The sequence below is a fragment of the Aulonocara sp. 'chitande type north' Nkhata Bay genome, linkage group LG2 (genome assembly GCF_057382095.1).
Source record: "Aulonocara sp. 'chitande type north' Nkhata Bay isolate Kocher_YH1m ecotype deep benthic linkage group LG2, A_spYH_male_GT1.1, whole genome shotgun sequence".
In the NCBI taxonomy this organism is placed as follows: Eukaryota; Metazoa; Chordata; class Actinopteri; order Cichliformes; family Cichlidae; genus Aulonocara; species Aulonocara sp. 'chitande type north' Nkhata Bay.
Genome location: NC_141345.1, coordinates 28,786,219 through 28,804,487, shown reverse-complemented (window position 1 = coordinate 28,804,487; position 18,269 = coordinate 28,786,219).

The window sequence follows — 18,269 nt, the reverse complement described above, 5'->3', positions numbered from 1 at the left end:
CTAACAAGAGTGCAAATACATACACAGTTGGTTAACTAAAGAGAAATTTAGCTTCTGTTTGGAAGTTGCTGTTTGCTTCAATTTTCACTATGATAAGAGGGGCACCTTAATTTCAAGTATTTGATTTTGTGTAATATACTGGAATATTTATAATTAGAGCTATTTGTATTTATCAAAGCAATTTTATAACTTTGCAATATATTGTATTATTTATTTTAGTTTAGTTAGTTGCTGTTCGAACTGCCTTGAAGCAACTATGATCACATAATTTCCTGTGGGATTAATAAAATATTATGATTCTGATTGGAAAGCAAGATCATTCCAATCATGACTCCGTGCAGAGTTTTTGAGTTGTACCTTAAATGTCCTGGCAGATTGATTCTGTTGTGGAAGGGACTAGTAGTATGGCTGGTGGGCTCCATGCAGAAACACTGTAACGTATTGTTCCCTAAGGTTCTTTATTATATTCAAATTAGCAAGTTCTGCAATTGCTGCACCTGTGCAAGCTTGCATAAGAGGTGAGACACAACAATTAGATATGCCAGTCAATACTTTTACATCAACTGCTGACAAGAAAAATTAATTCCCTTTCCTAATTTTAATTAGTCATCTCTTTTATTATGAGCTCTGATATTACTTTACATCTTTGATTTATTTATATAGGTTCTTCCAGTGTCAGCGTATAGTCTTGATAAGGGAGTCATGCTTCAGTTGGGAGTAAGTCAGATAATTGTTAAAGGAATATCATTTGCATTGTTAAACAGTTGGTAATTCTGGATTTAGTATATAATGTGAGACTTGTGTTTTTCATTTAGGGCAGTTTGGTAATGATGTGCTTGGAGACTAAATATTTGCTTTTATTTCTTTCAAAATCTGAAATACACAAAATATACAAGATGCATTATCATACTATCTTGTGTTACTTGGCTTAAAGATACTGTAGAACAATTTCAGAAACCAGGTGCAGCCAGGCATGGCCAATTCAGGAGACAATTTTCTCACCTTAAAAAGCAGAGAATGACCACCTCTCCAAGGGTTTGACTCGTCGCTGTAACCTCCCCACAACTGATTACATATTAATTTATAGTAGGCCACTTCTCAGCATATTTTTCTCAGTAAGTTGAATACTTTTCTGCTGTTCTTTTCCCCCTTCCCCTTGGCTTTTCAAATAGGTAACAACACACTTTTGAATTTAAACAGTAAAGAACTGTCAAATAATTAATTTATTTCAACGAACTTTTGCAAGCTTTCTTAACCATTGTACAGTATGTAGCTAGAAATAGATATTCCATAATCTTTAAGGCTTTTTTTTGCTTTTATTTAATTTTTATTTTTTCTATTTATCCCCCATCTTGCTTCTCAGCTGTGTCCTACACCCTAGAGCAGAGGTGGGTAGTAACGAGTTACATTTACTCCATTACATTTACTTGAGTAAGTTTTTGAAAAAAAAAAAACTTTTAAAGTACGTTTTTTGCACGATACTTTTTACTTTTACTTGAGTACATTTGTGAAGAAGAAACGGTACTTTTACTCCACTATATTTGCAAAATTTGACTCGTTACTTTTTTAAAAAATAATTAGTTTAGCACATTAGATAACATGCAACCAGTGGAGTTTCCGGTAACATTTTTCCTATCAGATGTGGCCATGCAGTCACATGACCAGTTTAAAACTGTGGCGGGCAGAGCGGCCCAAGCGTTTCAAAGTAGCGGACACACGGAAGGAAGAAACATGAAAACATAGCAGAGCCAATTATCTACGCTAGAGCTGAAGAGGATGAACACCCTTGGCCTCACATACAAAGAATGTTTCACTTAAAAGCAGTAAAAAAGAACAGCTATGTCTTCAGTGTCTGTGTCTTCAGTGAGAGCCAAAACAAACCAATTTTTCAGCGCACATGTAAACAGCTCGTCTCTACTGCTTTAACTGTTAACTGTTTAACTGCTCTGATGCGACCTGAGTGCGTCCATAACATGAAGCTTATCATACAAAATCTGTCTCTCCCTCTCCCTCTCTCTGTCTTTCACTCACACACACACACCATCAACTTTGCTAAATTACTAAGGAAAAACATTGACAAGGCAGCTGCAATTGAGCAGCAATGTCCACCCAACTCTTTTCATGGTTGTTGTAGTCGTGATAATTTTGTGAGGCCACATTGAAAAGCCTCGGAAGCGTAGTACGGAAGCGGAGAGCTGCCACCCAGGCAAAAGAAAAAAAGATAAAGGTCACATACTTGTCACTGGAAATTGTTTGCACTGTTTATATATTTACTGTAGGCATTGATGAAAAAAGCTTTGTTGTGAAAAACTGAAATCTGGAAATTAGAATTGTTGTGCCTTATTTTGTTGTTTTTACATATATTCCTTTTGAAAATACTAAAATTTGTGTATTTATTTATTTTTGTCTGATAGCATTTATTTAAAAAATAAATTGGACATTTCAAACAGTTACTCGCTACTTGAGTAGTCTTTTCTCCAAGTACTTTTTTACTCTTACTTGAGTAACTTTTTTGATGACTACTTTTCACTTTTACTTGAGTAATAATATTTTAAAGTAATGCTACTCTTATTTGAGTACAATTTTTGGGTACTCGACCCACCTCTGCCCTAGAGCAGGTCAATAGTAGTGATGTGTCGGTCGCGAACGAAATGGCTCTTAGAGCCGGATCGCGAGCCGTGGGTTTTTTTTCTTTCTCTCACCCTCTCTCTCGCACTTCTTTTTCCGCTTCACTCCGCATGCGAGCCTTGTGCTTTACGCTGGGATGAGAGGGGAGGGGCAGTAGTTACACTCAGTAGCACAGGAACAGAGCAGGAGGGAGAGACAGAGAAAGAGCCAGGGACAACAACAACACATTAGAAAGGTATAGTGATCATCCCCAACTATTTTCAGTTGCAGACGATAAAGGTTCAGGTTTATTCATGCATGTCCATATGACAGAGAATGTGCATGTTCTTTTTGTTTTCATATTTTAATTTATATTTAATTGTGTTGTGGTTTGCAGTGTTTTGTGTTGTTTCACTTAAAAGGAAAAAGCTGAAAATTTAAATAGTTAAAAGTTGAAATGTGAATAGTTGGTTTTTGTATTATATGATATATTTATTACATTTTATGTGGAGTGAATAAATAAATGTCTATTTATGGTGGCCCCTAGAGACAAAGCACATACAAACTTCAAATCACGTACGAACTCTGAAGCACGTACAAAAGACCACAGAAGTGCTCCAGCATGCTAGGCGCAGTGTTGAGCTTTGTTACCCAGTGGCTACAAAAGCCAGCAAGTACCAACGACCTGATTTGGTGTGTGGTAGTAACAGGTAAATGAACATTTTTTTTAATTATTTGAATATATATGAGTGCTTGTGTATAAATACACAAACAATACACATATGCTTTCAATTGTGTAATTTAAGTCATCTAGGTAGCTCTGTTTTGGAAGTTCAGTTAACGCTAGAAATGTGTTTTGGAGTTTGTACGTGCTTTTTGGAGTTTGTACGTGCTTTGTCTCTAGGGGCCACCGCATATATTTATATATAAACATATATAAATAAAAGCACATTTTTTTACATTAGTAATTCCTTTGGTGCATAATTTTATATTATTGTTAATAATAAATTAATTAAAGCAACAAAACAATCTGAAGAGCCGATTCAGAGCCGAAAGAGCCGGTTCTCTAAAAAGAGCCGGAAATCCCATCACTAGTCAATAGCAGTTCTCTGAAAAATGATTGGTAATCTCTTATGCCCAGTACAATGAATTTGTCTTTCTATGATTGGAATGAAATCGCTGCTGGACTGGTTTACCAAAAGACTATATTTTCTTCTTTTGTTTGACAAATCTTTCAGAAGCATTAACAAAATCTGCTGCTCTGTTGAAAAGACTTATTCAAGTGACAGCATTGTTATTCAGTGTTTGACTTCTGCAAGATTATTCTGGCTTGTTGTGTCTGTGTGTGCATTTCTGAGGTAATTCAACCACAGATGTTGATCCATTGGAAGTGATTGTAATCACTGATTTTCAGTAAGACAATCACACAACAAATGGATCAGTGTTATGTGCAAGTTAAAGCCAAAGTTTCTACTCTCCTTCACAGTCGCTATCTGGATAAGACAGCTAACGGCAACAGCCATACAATCTTCAAGTACAAATACAGCTAAGCCGCTAAGCTGATGATTGGTGTGGGAACACACTATGTAAGCAAATGACTTTGAGGAGAGGGAAAAGGCACTACTGATTTCTCAATTATACTTCCTCCTCAGGCTTGGAAAAGACAAAAAAATGCTAAACTGCTTCGTTGACAGTCAACTGGGCCAGACCAAACTCTTACCCTGAGGTATTGTGGTTCAACAAAAAAGGGTAATAGAGCTTGCTCCATGTGAGGAAAGCTCATGCTGCTGTGGGACTACAGAGAGCAAGGTTACGCATCTGAACAATGTGACAACTGTGCACTCTCGCTTTAAAGACATTTTTCATCTCTTGTAGTGCATAGAGATGGAATGATCTATGAATCTGAAACAAAGTCTCCATGGCAGAAAATTTTACATCTGCAGTGGATCACACAGGGAGACTTGCATATAGAGAACAAGGAAATTATATGACGTGCAAATACAACATTGAATTCTTCAGTTTTTAGTATGCATACACAGGCAATTGTTAAAAATTTGAATGGCTATTTTTTAAAACTTTCCTTAGACATCATACCTACCCCCATCATTAGCATAAACATGTAGGAATACTATTATACACATCTGCGTTTACATTTACACCCTTGTGATAAGTGGGTTACCCTAGAATAGAATACTATGAATCTACTGTGGTGCACCATTGTTGTTAAATACTTAATGGTGCTGCCAGTATCTTCAAGGAGCACCTGTCTCATTGTTTTGTTAGTGTGATTAGAGTGTGAAAGAGCTGTAGGGAAATAGAATCAATAGAGAGCTCTGTGTTAAGTCAACTTATTGTGAACATTAGATATGGCATATTTGTTGTGCTAAAAAACAAAATGGGCCCACAAGAGGTGTTTTTTTTCTTCCATTATCTTATTGTTGTAGTCCTGAAAATTATTGATCTGAGGAAATAATAACATCATCTTTGTGCCTTAGCTGCATGGGAGTAAACATCCAAGTTTCTTTTTTTTTTCTCTTTGTGATATTTGCCATTGCAATACAGGAATGCTACCTATGATTCTAGCATGGCTATGCTGTGGAGCTGTTTTACACTTCACAACTGGATGAGATGTGTCTATTGTTATTACTAAAATGTAACATTCACATTGCCAGGGGATATCATCACATGCACAGAGTTGGCTATTGGTTACGCTTTAGAGTCTTATTCAAGTTTAATGACACACATGTGCCTTTGATATCCGGTGATGGGTACACTGTTGCTATGAATAAACCAATTAACAGAGTAGTCACTTCTACCTGAGGTGCCCCCTTCTAGTAAAGAACACTTCAGCAGAAAAGTATGAAAACGTTTCGCTGAAAGGTAGGAGTAGTCTGAGTAGGAGTTTAGTATGTAATGTTATATTTATAATCCCAGTAGTAAAAGTAAAAACTGCTGTCGCAGTGTTTTGTTGACATTAAACTGCACACATAATGGTGTGGAAGTTTGATTTAAAAGAGACAAAGTGGAAGAAATAAGGTTATCCATGTCTGTGTAACTGAGGAACCCCAGTATGTGTCTTTGTGAACATATAATAACAGGTACAACAATGAACTCATGTCTCAGACTCAACTTTAACTGGAATTTACTTAACATGTTGCTTCAGATTATTCTCTTCCTTGAGCTCTGCCAAGTGAGGTGTGTATACACATATATTTAGACCTAGTCAGTGTCATATCATCATATCATACAGGTGCACAAAGATGCACAATGTAGAAATCTACCATTCAAACACCCGGCAGAAAATACCTGTCATTCTCCCTCTGTGAAGAGTGTAGGAGTTCTTTACCCCCCTGCCGCGCTCTTGTCTATTTTCAGTGATATGGTTTCCAAGCCAGCAATCACATAATTAAGGCCCTTCATCATATTTATTCATCCTCAAAGGTTTCTGACAACCTACAACTGTTTTCCACCCCCACTGCTAAACCTTGTACAAACATGAATACCCTTGGCAGTATCTTGATAATTTGATGCATTCTCTCTTTGGCTTGATTCATCTTTATAAGAGTGATAACGCGCATAATCTACTAGTATATACTGGCAGGACTAATAAAAAGAGAAGTGCAATTTTCTTTTGTGTCTCATAATGCGTACTGGGCTTAAAAGTCTCTGGCTTTTCATTTCAGTTTTAGATTCGACAATAGATATTTATGTTCATGGAAAATATTCGTGCAAAGATGAATATTTTCCATGACAATTTTGCAGTTGTCATGAAAAATGTATATAGATGTTCATGTGTGTGTACAGCCATGATCTCTATTTTTTGTCTGAGTAAAGTAGACCTGCTTAACCCCCCCCCCAAACTATTTACAGTATTTCTCAATGAAGTGTTGCCTCAACATGAGCACCAACGTTGTTCTCTTTGTTTTCGCATCCTTGTTTCAATCTTATGGATTAATACATCCATTATGCCACATGTTCTAGTGAGAGACCAAGAGGAAGTGGAAGTGTTAAAAATTTCGAAGATAGCCACCATGGATATTCTTTACGGCTTTGAAAGTCCTGTTTGGACATGATTATGGTTCCGAGGTACGATTTTCTACAGAGAAAGTGGTGTGAACCAACCTTTCAAGTTAACGTGAAGACTCACATTTAGAAATAATTACATTGTGTTCTTGCTTTGTGAAACAGGTTGCGATATGCACCACAGCTATCATCCATCTGGCTTGTTGCAGATCGCTAAGCTGTGCTTTTAGTCTCATAAACTACAAAAAAAGGGGACAAGAAGGGACAAGTCCGTCTCGGCAGCGCGTGCACCCACCCCCGCACACCCGCACCCACATACTTTTGTTATTGTGCACATCTATGAAAGCAGGCACGTAACACGAGGGCTCCCTATGCCTTACAGAGCATTTACATATGAAACTGAAATGCCTACAGTACCTCGACATGACAGAAAATGACTGATACAGATCATGCAAATATTTATTCCAAGAATGAAATATAACCTACCTGTGGTTTGTTTAATAGTCAAATTAATACAGAACCTGTGACTGAGCCAGTGTTCATAGGAAAAGCTGAATTTGGTATTTTGACCAACTGGAAGCAGAAGTTCTTTTCATTTTTATAATGATTAGTCTTTTATGTAAAAATATTAAGAAAAAAGAAAACATGAATAAAGTTATTCAAGAATAGTACATTGTAAAGTGTAAAGGATTTTAACAGTGTCCCATCACATTAAACTTGTAACTTACACACTTGTACACTTTGTTCCCCTTGGTTGTAATTAGTAGTTAGTTAGCTACCTTTAGTCAGGTAAGTCAGTGTCAGACCCAAGCTGCTCTTAAACTAAAAGAAGTCACCGAGTTGTTTGATAAAAGTATATAAAATCTGTCTGTTTTTTGACTCAGCACTGACAATATTAATTGAGAAAATGTATTATACAGGAAAGTATATATTGGAAAGTAATACCAGGACCTTTTCCATTAGGACTGCTTTTCCTTTTGCAAACTAAAACAGTCGCACCGACTGATACAGAAAAAAGGTGCAAATTGGTGCACAGAATTTCACAGAATGCAGAAAATTAAGTATCCCACAGTTCCCCCTTGATGGGTCTTCTATTCGTGTCCGTGTTTTATGAAAAGGTGTTCCGTCACATTTTCTAGCTGCCATATACACTTGGTATGAAGAAAATTAAATAAACATGCTCAGTTTTGAGTAAATGACTTGCTTGTTTCATACTCTCACGAATTATATGTTTCAAGCAGAGACATTTTTTCTTGCTTTAAGCCCTGTGTGCAATGCAGTTGTGGAGTATGCATGACAAGACTCACAGATTCTCAGCACTCTTGCTCTCTAAGTATGGGCTCCATCACTTAAAGCCTCACACTCAGAAATGGTTTTAGAACAAGACCGAGCTCTATTCATTAATGTATGATTCCAGAATCCCATCAGAGTAATACACTATCATTCTGCTTATTATAAAATGTTTATAAGCCAGTTACAGTTGTCTGGTGCCCCCTTAAGAGCTTTCATGGATTATTTAAATAATACCACAGAGCAATATATATCAGCTTCACTTCACACAGGTGTATGGTGACCATCTAATGCCCGTTGAACGTGAGTACTTAACTGAAGTTTCTTGCTGAAAGTTCCCAGCAACACTCAGATAAAATCTCTTCATTTTTTTCTGTTTGAGTGCCGTGAAACCTGAGAGCAGACAGCATGTGTCTGTCTGAGAGCAGACAGAGACGTGTCTGATAGACACTTTTTAAGAAGTGGATTCACTTGATAAAAAGGAACATTGCTCCATGTTCCTTTTTACATTGTCCCATGTTCCTTTTTAGGTACATTTGAGGTAAAAACTTAAACTTTTTATCAAATAACAAGTTAACAATGAAAGCAAAATCTGTAGGCTGTCTTTTTTATTGGTCTCTGGTGTTTGCTTTCATCATTATACAATATAACTTTTTAGATGTCATCGTTGTCATGTACTTACATATTGTGCCTTCATGGATACTTGCAATTGCTTTTTTGATGTGTGCGATATGCTTGTTTGTTATCTCTGCCTCAGTGCCCCCATATATTACCGCACTAGTTTGCAAGGTATGTGCCAAACTTTGTAAAACTGCTGCATAAGTCCAATCAAAGGGCAATAACTGAGTTGGTGGTGTGGGACTCTGTGGTTAAGCTGTAAACACGGTGCAGCTGCATTTCAGTGCAACATTTCAATCATCTGTGAATCCATGGGAGTAAAGGCCTCATTTATACCATCTATTGTAAACAAATTAAACCCAAAGAGCAAGTTTGATATAATTAGCCCGAGTAGATCACAGGAAAAAAACAACAAAAAAAGCTGCGCGCATAGCCCTAATGACTGCTGCGTAAACGACTAAATAAATATGCACGTTTAAAAATGAGAGTGGGTTCACTTCCAGTTTTCTAGTGTAGTGCGCCACAGTTCTGGTGGCTAGGCATGCTGCCAGCACAAACTCATGAGGGTGTTGTGTCGTTAACAAACAAGCCCCACATAGCTCCATTCTTTGCCTCCTACAATTTAAAACACAAGATGGGAGAGTGTGCCAATGACAGAGCAGGGAGTGATGCCAGAGACTGCACAATGTGGGAGAAGTGCTAATGATCAACAGTCGCTTCTAAAACACACAGCTGGAGCGGGAAAAGAAGAGGGAACTGTAAAACACGGCTGAGTCGCCCTAATTCATGAAATTATTAACACTTAATTATGAAATTGCCGTTATCTATAGCTATCTATTTGTCTGTGTGTGTGTCTGTCTGTATTGCTATTTCTTGTGTTGTGAATCAATTCAAATCCTTGAATTACAAACAGAAATTCAGCAGCAGTCCAGGCTCCTAATCTTAATTGACCTCAGTCTTGCCACAAATCACTTGTGTTTAGTCATCTCTCTCTCATCTGGAACAAGCTGCTATTTGAGGCAATTATGTCCGAGAACAAAAGTGTTTTCCAATACAAAAACAAAGCAAATTGCTATTGTTATGAAGAAGGAACAATTTTCCAAAACATTTGATGCATAACTACAAAGTCCATATATAGTCTTGGGCCACTGGCTATCCTTGTACAGCAAATTTGTTCAAAACCCTCAGAGAAAACATCATTTAGAAATATGTATACTGAACAGCCATCATTGTCACACGTTGCTCAGAAGAAGTTCCTATTATAAAATGAAGTTAATTATAAACAAGTCGTCTGTAAACAATATTTCATGGGAACTATGTTACACAAGGGACGTCCTTCAGAGTGGAAGGGTAGAGAAGATTCCCACTTTATAAAGAGCATTTAGGAATCTTTGGCACCAATGTGACCAGTAAATTTATTACATTTATAAAGTTCTCGAGCTATAACATTATCTTTAAAGATCTAAATGGCATTTTGATGAATCAATTTTATTTCACTAAAAGTCACTCTTACTTGGTTTCTTTGAGAAGACTCCTAATATTGCATTTTAAAGTCAACTGCACAATCAATAATGAGGCGATGTTTTAAACAGGATATTAACCAAGATAAGATGCCGATCTGTCAATATTGTGTACCTATGGATATATTGTCAGATGCACTGAAATGCTCATTTCGCCAAATGTCCCCAACAGAATTCTAAAACCTAAAAAGCACACTTAGACTTTAGCAAACTCGGCTTTCTGGAGTCTGTGTGGCATTCCAGCACTGGCCGTGAATATCACTGAGATTCACATAACTACTGAAGTCAGGCTTCTTTCTGGGCATCAGGTTCAATTATCTGGATTTACTGGAGGTGAAGAAAGAACTCGAGTTTAAGAGTGAGAGTGTTATAGTGACACTTTTCTTGATCCCTGGCCCCCCTGTCATCACCCGAGGGAGTCCCTTTCTAAGAAATACGAGGAGAGAGAGTGTTCTGTTTGCCCTCAGGAGAATCATAGCAGCCTGCCTAGAGGAATGGGCATCTTGTTAAGACTCAGTGGCTCACAGTGAAAATGAAGGACTTCAGTGGGAATTTCAGAATAGAATCGGGGCTATCTAACAAGCCATCACAAAAGTCAATTAGGACTCAGGTGTCACTTTAGGGACACAACACTTCCTAGGCTTGGGGGGGAAAAGTTTCTAACCTTGGCCCTGGTCTATAACCTGGAGACGAATTTCAGTGTTTTCAGCAGGAAAGCAAATTTCAGCTCTGGATCAATCTCACTGTGTGGGTCGACTCAGATTTCCCTTGGTCCAGTGTTCATGGAATGAATGCAGCATTTCCAGACTTTATGCTGTGTTTTGAAAACTTTCTGAACTTTGTTGTCAGCACACACACAGATGATACATGATCATCAGGGAGCAGTTGTATTTTCAGATTTTTCTCAGGATAGTAACTTTTCTTCCTAAATGGTTTTGACATTTCTTGAAGATCTTTGTGCGCCTAAATCCCTAACACACACACACACACACACACATATATAAATGACTCTTATTGTGAGCAAATGAACCTCAAGGTCTGTGTATAATATATATACAGTTCATGGCATAATCCACTATTAGATTTAGGTGCTCATATTCCTCAGAAGACGATATCAGAAGGACTTTGACAGTATGACCACAGAGAAATTTAGCTTCACACATGGGAAATATGCCCAGTTGAAAGAAAACTATAATTCTCCTTCAAGTTTTATCATCTGAAGACCTTAACATGTGACAGATATCATACCTGACTGAAGCAAACCAAACTTGACCTAACGTAGTTGTGAGCTTTGAAACAATGAGCAGTCATCTTAAGCCAAAGAAATCTTTATATGTGTGTAGTGGCATTGCAAAGAAGAGTGGGAGAATTCTGTAACACAAACGATGGCAGTCGTATGCCACTTCTTCCCATATTCCCCAAAGCCCCTTCTTCTTGTGTGTAACAACTGAGCAACTGTGTAGCTGCACAGTGCATGCGCAGTGAAATAAATACCTGTCCAAAGTTGTCACACAGACAGATGTGCACAGATAGCCCAGAAATCAAGTATATAGATTTGTCATTGTTGTTTCTTCATGACTTTTTACTTGTTGATTAAACATATCATTGATGTCTGAATTGAACTTATGTAGATGCAAAGTGTTGATTTATTTGATGCTGACTACTAATTTCTTTCTTTCTGTTTTTTATAAAAATGAAAATCCACTATGTTACTTTCACAGGATTATTGTGTTCAATACATAACCTGAATCTGAAAGTTTAAAAAGCAAATGAAATGCTGTTATATAGTAATTCGATCTTTAAAAAGGAGCTACAATAACTTACCTTAAAATAACAAAGAAAACAAGTATTACAGCTTAGTAATAATGTGGTAATAGCATAGTAATAAGGTGGAAACAATAGGAGTAAATAATAATAATAATAATAATGGATTGCATTTATATAGTGCTTTTCAGGGCCCTCAAAGCGCTTTACAATTCCAACACCAGTAGGCAGCAGGTGAAGTGTCTTGCCCAAGGACACAACAACCGAGACGGTTCGAGCCGGGGTTACAAGACGAATTGCCAACTCTTTGAGCCACGATCGCCCCAAGTTATTACAACTTAATTATCAAAGTAATGTCCCCATAATCATCTTGCATAAAGATTAGTTATAGCTAAACAGCATTACATTGAAATTTGTGAAAAAAATTCTGTAAGTACAGAAATTTGTGGAAACAAAAATATGCCTGTTATGCAAAACTAGTAATACGTTGGTAATAACATGATGGTCTGTGGTATTATCATATTATAATGCTGTAATTAATTCTACAGTAAGTCAGACATTGTTCTTCGTTTGAAGGTAAAAGTGTAAATCTTATGTTTAATGTTGTGACCTCTTGGTACCAGGCTTCCTTCATTCTTCAAATCCTCAGTTAGGGTCTGCCTATAGGCTATATCAAGATCTCATCTGGGACTTGAAGTTTAAATACTTGTCCATGAATACCTCAGCATGTGGACAGGAGGAGCCTGGAATTTTACCACCCTGTGGTTAGTGGACAAACAATTCAGCCATCTAAGCCACAGTCATCCCTAATCTTTGCCCCTGTATCCTTACACAGGTTTTTTTTCTTTTCAGGATTCCCCCCTGGCTTCTTGAGCCTAACACCTGAGAGCAAAATAAGAACAATGGTAGGCTGCCTCCTGTATGGCAGCAGATAGAAAAGAATTCCTGAAAGGATTGAGGGGAAAGGAGAGATTGCGAGAGAAAACACTGTATAACAACATAGACGGCTAAATTGTATATGTGTGTGTGAGTGTGTGTGTATTGCTCACAGTCAAACAGTTGAATAATATGGCTCTTAGTAAAGCATACATTAGGATCTCATTTTTATGCTACATTTTCTCCATCATCTCATTGTTTTTATCCAATAAAATATCACATTATGACAGTATGGTATATTTCTGTATAAATATTTTTACATGTTCTGAAAACAGAATTATGTGTAGATCATTTAACAAAAAAAAACTAAACAAGGGGGCATGTTACATTACCATGTGCTGACTACAGAAGTTTATGGCATGGAATCTGAAGAATTTATCCTTTAGTAGCTTGTTCTAACAGTACATCTGGAGCAAACCTCAATGCATATTATAAATGTTTTGTCTGAGTGCCAACTTGACATGCAAGCATTTATTTATTTATTTTGCTTTCACTCATCTATCACTATGTTTATTTATCAGGGGAAACCACTTTACGGATGGCTGTATTTGTTTGGAATTCCTGAAAGTGAAGAGTGTTGTCATGAGGAGATTAGAGTTAATTGAGTCATCTGTCCCTGCTTATAGTTTATACCCTCAGTTTAAATCAAGACTGGGGTGGAATTTTGATTTTGCAATCTGCTGAACCAACCAATAAGATGAGCTTAGAGGCCTTCCTGTTGATGCCACAACACATTACCCCTATGTTGTCAGTGCATTATCCAAAACTTTGCTGTTGAACATAAAAGCAACTCAATCTTGTTATCGTTTATGCACCAACATCTACTTAACAAAAGACTTCCCCAAAGCCTTTGCCATGGTTCAATCCTAATAGTCTTAGCAGCTTTAGACTGAGAACAGCAACAAAAGGAAGATCACTCTTCCCACCTCCATAATTAAAAAAAAGATTAGCAGCATGCCACAAATCCACTGCATATTTACAACAGGTGAGGTATATTGAGTGTGCCTGCTTTAGTGAACAGGAGACCCTTAGACCAAGATAGTAGTTATATCAGTCTATATACTATAAAGCAGATCAGAAGGAGCTGCACTAGATCTAGAAAGCTTATGTTAGGGTGTCAAGAGAAAAGCTGTAATACTGCACGAAGAAATCGGAGGTGGCGAAGAAGCACATAAGGGTGTTGCAGAACATGTATGCGGACAGCAAGCTGGTCGTAAGGTGCAGGAGCGACAGATGGGTTTGAGGTGGGGATAGCATTACATCAGGGTTCAGCTCTGAGCTCCTTGTTTGCAAGTTGTCACATGAGGTCAGACAAGAGCCTCTGTGGACTATGACAACATTGTAATCTGCAGTGAGAATAGGGAGCAAGTGGGAGAGACCCTGGAGAAGTGGAGATGTGCACTGGAGAAAAGAGGAATGAAAGTCACTAGAAGCAAAGAGAAGGTTAGATAGGCAAGCCTGAGATGGTTTGAACATCCAGAGGAGAGATAGTGGATATATTGGGCAAAGGATGTTGACTATGGAGCTGCCAGACAGGAGGAAAAGAGGAAGACCACAGAGAAGATTTGTGGATGCAGTGAAGAAGGATATGTAGACAGCTAGTGCGACAGAAAAGGAAAACATAGAAAGTGTTGACAGAGTCAGATAATCTAGATGAAAAAGTCCAGATCTTTTTTTCTTGTAGACAATCCACTACATTATTAAAAAGAAAGTGGAAAGATAGAATGGGATACGTTAACATTAAAATAGATAAATGTACTATATATATATACTATATTATTATCTGTATTACTCATTGAGTACTGTAAATATTATGCCACTGTCTAAAATTAGCAGCATTTATTTATTGTTTTTTGTGCTTTCCTTCATCACTGATTCATAACATGACTTTTATGTTTATGCACGTTTATGTAGGCCAACAATCACCACTCATAAAGTTGAATGCGGTGTTCTGTACTCTTTCAAAGTTTGCTTTCAGAGGTTGCCATGTAGGAAGAATGGGGCCTATGAACAAGTTTGAGCAATTAGGAGCATATGTCATCATTACTGACAATAATGCAGGTGCTAGCAAGCTACAACTAGATATTTTATTATACTATGGTACTGTTAATAAAGTGTTGAGTGAATGTCAAAGTGTTTGACATTAAATATTTAGTGAAAAACATAAAAATTGTAAATAATTGCAAAGCGCAGCAGCTAGCACCATACTCATAGTCAAATGGTGCTTTTTTCCAGAATGTCGATTTGACAAAATAGCCTATTGGGTTTTGTGCACTACACAAGTAACACTAATGCAGTAATATACACTAACCTAAAACGGTTATATAGGCCTCCTTGGTAGATGACTACGTACCATTAGATTTTAGTTAATGATATGACTTTTCTCAAATGCAGTTGGCAATCTTTATTGGCTATTCATCTGAAAGCAGATTATTTTTATGAATAAAAACACCAAAAGAATCAATTTAGTCTATTCAATTACTTTTCCTGACGTTTTAGGCATCGTGACAAAACAAGTTGAGATACGTGTTTTATCCTTAATTCAAATGCATCTGAGTCATTTAGTGCATCACATTATATCTCACAAAGTTTATTGTAGCTGCGTGTTCACTCAGTTTTTCCTATTTTTATATTTTCTTTATATATTTAACTACAATCTCTCATGTTTATGTTATACAATAGTCCCACAGTACCTCGCCCCTGGCCTTCTTTCTCTCTTCTTTTTCTTTCTCTGTCTCTCTCTCCTTCTCTGTCTCTCATGTCAGTGTGTGAGTTGCAAGCTCACCTTCCTTGTGGGGATTGGCACGAGGCCTGTCCCCTCACCTGTTCCTGCTGAATCTCAGACTGGCACATCTGTCTTGCATCAACTCATTACCTGAACATAAAAGGACTGGCTTTTCATCCACTGCCATTGCCAGATCAATACAGCGTTATAAGCGGTAACAAGTCTAAACTCAGTTATGTTTTCTAGTTTGACTATTCCTCAAGTATTTATCCATTTTTCCCTTGCCTCCACTGTCATTATCAGTGTATCAGCCTCCTTTCTGTAGGCTTCTGAATGAAACATCCCCTGTGCAAAATTCCTCTCTGGAAGGAAACCTGTGGTGGAGCTCACCTGCATGCATGCTCTCCTCCACCCCTCTGCCATTTTGCACATTCTGGTGTTGTTAAAAAAATAACTCTGACACTTGTTCTGGGTGACTCTCTTTAGGTTCTGTAGTTTTAGAGGGTAAACTGTTACCATTTTGGTTTGGAGCACAATATTTGGTATGAATGTATTCTGTCAACTGCATTCAATTTTACATTCGTTGCACATTATTTGTCACTTTTTTCAAATGTAATGAAAAGAAAGTAAATGACGCTACTCGTCACTTTACTTCTGTTGTAATCAGAATGCATTATCATATAATTATTAGTTATCAGTACAGACCTTAAGTTACAGTCCCACACAGTGACATAAATCCCCATCCTAATGACGAGAGACACACAGTCTTTCTTTTAGTGCTTAAGTAAGGTAATAATCGCCACTATGACGCTACTGCAGAAATATAAACGGAGGCCATAACTTGATTGATCAGCCCTGCCTTTTTACCTGTTGAAGATCACGCTCTGGCTGTTGGACCGGGGTCACCATATGCTCAGCTTTAACATCGCTCCAGGTTCTTCTCTGGTATTGTGTTAGCATGCTGTCTGTGCAGATGTTTGCAAAGACCTGATGCTGTGTTAGCAGTTTCATGCAGTTTTTTTTTTTTGCTATCGTGCTCTTGTCCATTCATGCTATAAAAATAAAAGTAATGACTGCATGTCCACTCCACAAAATTAGGAGACCTCTCCCTCAGTTTCCTTACCCCCTGCACACAAACTGAAATCAGCTGATTGCAGCACAAGTGGGGAGAGAAAACGGCATATTTGATGTTTTTTTTCTTTCTGCCCACTCTCTGTGAAAAGAACTGAAGAACCGTTTCAACACAAGGGATTACTTAATTGTAAGTGTAATGTGATTACTGAGAACATTAATGCATTCCATTACTGTGTTACAGAAGAATGCAATGTTATTATAGTAAGACAGTACTTTGGAATGCATTATGTCCACCACTCACCACAATGCATTCAAAATTGCGGTCAAATAGTTTTGTTTAGGAAGGTTCCTGAGTGAAGTACTTACAAGGCAGCCATAATAAGATGCTTCTGTGCTTCCTTTAATATTTCATTTACCATAAGTTACACTGAAGCATATTTTATGAAAATAAAATGGATAGTTTCATCCCATAATTCAAAGTGTCGTACCATCTGATTGTTCATGAACATAACTAACAAGTGGCACAGATCACGTCATTATTAATTATAAGTAATGCAAATTTTTCATTTAATGCCATCTGATCTGTTTAAGAATTTTTAATAATATTCTGATGAAACTAAAACTGATCAATGAAAATAATGCTATTGTATAATATGTTCTTTTAACTATGTAAACATTTGTTTACATTTTATTAAAGTTCACTATACTTCAGCTTGCTTTACATATATCTATTTTATGTTGCCAACCTTTAGGATTATCATTAATTAATTTTACTATAGAGGATCCAAGTACCAAGCTTTTCCTCAGTGCTCAGAAAGTCCCCTTTAGACTTTTGCTTGACCTCATGACATCTGGAAAAGGAAAATTGATTTGGAAAAGAGTTACAAGATAATAGGAAATAAAAAGAGTTAACCAAGTTTTGCAATATGTTTTACTTTGATCTGGTAGAAATTTGTCTTGTAAGCTACAGAAAGACTGAATATCACAGAGATCTGTGAAATATGGTGAGCTAGCAGCTGCCTGAAAGTTTAGTTGCAAGAGTTGGTTCATAAATTAAAGAAGTTAAATCTTTAAAGTTAGGGAAGGTGAGGCCATACCATTGTTATTCAATGTAAGAAATGTAGCCTTGGACAAATAGTCAGTTCAAAAGACTGAAATGCTTGTTTATATAGATATATACATTCAAGAACAAGTATGAGAAATATAAAAAAACAAAAACCTTAAAAATCTTTTTTTCTTTTTTTTTTAAAAAATAGGTCTTTCTGTGTCTATTCCCTGAGGCTGGCCGCACAATTATCCCCTCTCAGACCACTTCTAAATGTCATTTTGAAAATTGGGACCAACAAGATTAGGTCTGTTTCAGCTGAGCTCCGTTAGTGTCATTTTGTTTCTTAAGAACCAACCAGTGTGAAAAGATTTTTTAAAAATGTATTAGTATTTATCAGGGGCACTGTTGCCAGGGATACACCAGTAAACAGAGAGAGAAGCAGACACAAAGTACATGAAATAACTGAGAAGGAAGAAAAGTTTTTGCAACAGATGAATGGCTGCGTTACACAACACTGAAGACATAGCCCGACAAAACTGAAAAAGGAGCCTGGCTACAGTTGCTGAAGCTTTGCATAAACTGCCTAAACAAATAATGATGCAGAAACAGAGGCACTGTTTTTAGATACTATCATTCCTCTCCACCATTTTACAAATCAGACATG